General features: G+C 37.7%; 1 non-coding gene across 1 annotated transcript in view; it reads right to left on the minus strand.

The window, feature by feature from the left end:
* The window catches only part of TRNAN-GUU (transfer RNA asparagine (anticodon GUU)), a 72-nt gene extending 66 nt beyond the window's left edge, over positions 1-6 (minus strand). Inside the window, exon 1 of the tRNA in view lies at positions 1-6. This exon is cut by the window's left edge and continues 66 nt beyond it. This is a non-coding gene — a tRNA (tRNA-Asn).
* Between the last annotated feature and the right edge of the window lie 5,028 nt (positions 7-5,034).

The following is a 5,034-nucleotide window of genomic DNA, read 5'->3' on the forward strand; positions in this document are numbered from 1 at the left end:
TGAGGAACAAGGGGAGATTCGACCTCCTAGAGTTCAACTCCCGCTCTCAACCCGTGAACAATATGAGTCCGAAGCTTCTTTCGTAACTCCCGGAATTTCTTCGTAGTGGCTCCGTTCCATGCCTCATTTCATAGGGAAGCCCAAAGTGGCTCTATTTCATTCTATTTCACTTCCTAGCACTTCCTATCATTTAATATCCATCCCTTTGGTCTTATTGACATAAGAGATGTCATTTATAGTCTATCTCTTTCTATATATGGAAAGTCAAGAAATTCTCATCGAAACATCGAGAAATTGTGCATATAGAAAACTCTAAAGAAAGAAAAAAAGGAGACCCATGCCATGATTTTCAAATCTTTTCTACTTAAGTAGTCTAAAGTAGTCTAAGTTTCTCGATGAGGATAATTAATTCGGTCGTTGTGGTCGGACTCTATTATGGATTTCTGACCACATTCTCCATAGGTCCCTCTTAGATCTTCTTTCTCCAATCTTGGGTTAGGGAAGAAGGAGATATTCGCGACTACTGGCGGTTTCATTATGGGGCAGCTCATGATCTTCATATCGATCTATTATCCACCTCTGCATCTATTCTTTCTTAGCTAAACGGGTGGAAGATCCATCCAATTTGGTTATATCATGGACTCGAAAAACGGATCTGAATGTGACTGAAATGCACGATCTTCACAGGTATCACTTTTCACGATACCTAAACCTAAAAGGTGGAATAGCGATTTTCGAACCATTTCCTATAAGAGAATGGTTTCCTTTACTTTGAGAAATGGATTCTATATCAAACTATAGCTATTGCATTAAAGAAGAAAAGAAACTAATAGAAGTCGAAGACGCGGAATGGTAGTGAATAGAGAAAAAGATTCTTCTGATTTTCTTGTTCCTGAAAATATTCGATCTATCTCCTAGACGCCGTAGAGAATTGAGAATTTTCATGTCTTTCAATTCTCGTACTCGTAATTGGAAAGTTACGGAAGGAGATCCATCATTTTGCAATGAAAACAACATAAAAAACTCTGGACAATTTCGAAATCAGACCAAGCGTCTTAATACATATGCAAAAAAATTCATTATTGGCCCACCATTGATTACAAGATTTAGCTTTTATGAATCGCTATTGGTTTGATACGAATAATGGCAGTCGTTTCAGTATGTTAAGGATACAGATGTATCCACAATTCATTTAGAGTTACTTAATAGCCTATTTCTTATACTATATCTCTATCCCGTGAAATTCTCGAGCCCAAAGATGGATGCATATGCTGTGTTTCATTTTGCTAAATGATATCAATTAAATGGTATATCAATTCTATAAATTGGATATAGCAATAAATAAATCAGCAAAATTCTTTTATTTTAGATAGAAGAAATCAATTTTAGATAGGTTAAGATTATCAATGTCAATCAATGGGGTGAGGATTATTTTCCCAAAATTGGTCCAATCTATAACATTTGCTAAAGATATTTAACTCGGTTTGATCCAAGGACAAGCTTCTACACACCTCCAAATAAAGGTTATCTTGTACCATGTTGAGTTAGACACTTGTAGCTCATTTTCTAGATCAAACACTAGGTTCACAAGCCCACAAATAAGTCATATGCTACCACTAGATCAAGTCAAACATAGAAGCAATAGTGGTACCATAAAAGCATCAAATTCATTTGATTTTTATGAATGAGCCTAAAAGACATGATGAATGACTAGATGCACTAAACATGTCCTTAGCAAGGATGTATGCCATGCCAATCAATTTTTACCTTGGTTGCTCGAAGGAGAGGCATGTTATATAAATGGGGGGGGGGGGTGCATCAACATATATTTGAGAAATCCAATATGTTCAACTCATTTCTGAGCTTGCAAAACCTTTTCTCATCAAATGGCTTGGTGAATGTATCGGCAAGTTGATCTTCGGTGCCCACACTCTCAATGCAAATGTCTCCTTTTTGTTGGTAATCTCTAATGAAATGATGGTGGACATCAATGTGCTTTGTTCTTGCATGTTGAACTGGATTGTTGGTGAGCTTGATTGCACTCTCATTGTCACAAAGCAATGGCACTTTCTTGAACTTGATTCGAAAGTCATTCAAGGTGGCCTTCATCCAAAGTATTTGTGCACAACAACTACCCGCAAATATGTATTTGGCTTCAGTGGTTGATAATGCAACACTATTTTGCTTGTTTGATGACCATGAAACAAGTGATCTTCCCAATAATTGACAAGTGCCCGAGGTGCTCTTCATTTCAATCTTGCATCCCGCATAATCCGAGTTGAAGTAACCAACTAGCTCAAACTTTGCTCCTTTGGGATACCACAAACCAACATTTTTTGTATGCTTCAAGTACCTCAATATTCTCTTTGTAGCCTTCAAGTGATTTTCTCTTGGTGAGGCTTGAAATCTTGCACACATGAACACACTAAACATGACATCCGACCTTGATGTGGTCATACAGAGTAGACTTCCAATCATAGACTGATACAACTTTTGATCCACCATGTTGCCACTTGCATCACTATCTAAATTGTCATTTGTTCTCATTGGTGTACTAATGGCCTTTGCTTCATTCATGCCAAACTTCTTGAGCATGTCTTTGATGTACTTGCCTTGACTCACAAATGTACCATTCTTTAATTGCTTGATTTGAAGACCATGGAAGTAGCTTAACTCTCTAATCATGGACATCTTAAATTCATTAGCCATCATCTTCCTAAACTCTTCACAAAAGTCTTGATTGGTTGATCCAAATATGATGTCATCAATATAGATTTATAACACAAACAAGTCTTTGCCAATCTTCTTGATGAAAAGAGTGGTGTCAACCTTTCCCATTATGAATCCTTTTGAGAGGAGAAAGTTCCTCAACCTCTCATACCATGCTCTAGGTGCTTGCTTCAGGCCATACAATGCCTTCTTCAACTTGTACATATGGTCGGGCTTCTTGTCATCTTCAAAACCGGGAGGTTTCTCAACATAAACTTCTTCATTGATGTAGTTATTGAGAAATGCACTCTTGACATCCATTTTATAGAGCTTGATGTTGTGGGCACAAGCATAGGCTAGCAAGATTCTAATTACTTCCAATCTAGCAACTGGGGCATATGTTTCTCCAAAGTCAAGACCTTCAACTTGTCTATAGCCTTGTGCTACCAATCTTGCTTTGTTCCTTACTACTATCCCATCTTGATCTTGCTTGTTTCTATAGACCCATTTGGTTTCAATCACATTGTGGTTCTTTGGTCTTTCCACTAACTCCCATACTTGATTTCTTATGAAGTTGTTCAATTCTTTATGCATAGCATTCATCCAATCAACATCCTTCAATGCTTCTTCTATCTTCTTTGGTTCAATGGATGACGCAAATAAGAAATGCTCATAAAATGAAGCCAATCTTGATCTAGTTTGCACACCTCTAGAAATATCACCAATTATAGTGTCCAATGGATGATCTCTTGCAATATGAGTTGGTTGGAGTATTGGAACATTGCTTGCACTTGCTTAATCATTGGGTTGAGATGATGAACTAGCCACTTGATCTTGCACATTGTCATGAGAGCCACTTGTACTTGCTTGATTAGTGTCAACTTGCACATTTGAGTTAGAGAGCACTTGCATTTGATCATCTTCATCATCAATCACATGCTTATGCATCCAGTCACCAACATCCATATTCTTCATGGCATTTGAAAGTTGAATGCCTCTAACATCTTCAAGATTCTCATTCTCATCTTGGGAACCCTTGGTTTCATCAAATTCAACATCATGCACTTCTTCAAGAGTACCACTTTTCAAATTCCAAACACTATATGCTTTGCTAGTAGTGGAGTATCCAAGTAAGAATCCTTCACCACATTTCTTGTCAAACTTTCCCAATATAGTGCCTTTCTTCAAGATATAGCATTTGCAACCAAAGACACAAAAATATGTAATGTTGGGTTTTCTACCATTCAAGAGCTCATAGGGAGTCTTCTCTTTCAATGGATGACAATATAAGGCCATGTCCATAGCAAGCCGTGTTTATAGCTTTAGCCCAAAAGGATTGACTCACGTTGTACTCACTCAACATTGATCTTGCCATGTCCATCAATGTTCTATTTTTCCTCTCAACAAGGCCATTTGATTATGGAGTGTACTTGGTCAAGAATTGATGTCTAATTCTAAAATCATCACATAACTCATCAATTCTTGTGTTCTTGACCTCACTACCATTGTCACTTCTAACTCTCTTGATGGTTGTATCAAACTCATTGTGTATGCCTTTGACAAATGATATGAATATTGCAAACACATCACTCATGTCCACTAGAAAAAATACCGAAGTGTATCTTGTATAGTCATCCACTATCACAAAGCACCGTGGAGTGGGGATTGTTAGTTGATAGATCTGTTCCAGAGAAGGCATGGCCTTAACTGTGCGCTATGCCTAAATCGGCTGTTTAGCTGATATCGAGTGCTTTCATGAACAGCTCACATCATGAGATCGTTGAAGTAGAGATAAGTCTAGAGATGTGTTAGCCCCATGATCTTGTTATTATATTATGGCTTGCATGATTCTGCCTCATGCCTCACTGATATTAGTAATGAGTTAGGGTCGTCGAGTCTATTGTCGTTTCTATGGCCTGCATGATTCTGCCTCATGCCCCACTGGTCATGGTGATAGTTGAGATCTAACATGTTCATTAAATTTATCTTTATTAGATGGTTAAGTGGTGTTGAATTGTTTCTTTACATAAACAGGAGTTTGGTTACTTGTAATCATTGGCTCAGTATAAACCGACCATCATCGATATCTTATTGCCATTGATTAATGTTTGCTTAAATGATATTTATTCTGAATAATAACCGATTCTCTTCACATGACCCCATGAGCTCTAACTGACTTATTCTCATGAATATAATGGGATCGGCTATTTAGCCGATTTCCTTCCATATCGGCTCTCACAGCCGTACTTTCAGAACTGTCTGGCAACACCGGCAAGTTCTGCCCTTAATTACTGATGAACTTTCTCTCCTTATCAATTGCAGGGT

Source organism: Miscanthus floridulus, chromosome 13 (assembly GCF_019320115.1).
Source record: "Miscanthus floridulus cultivar M001 chromosome 13, ASM1932011v1, whole genome shotgun sequence".
NCBI lineage: Eukaryota > Viridiplantae > Streptophyta > Magnoliopsida > Poales > Poaceae > Miscanthus > Miscanthus floridulus.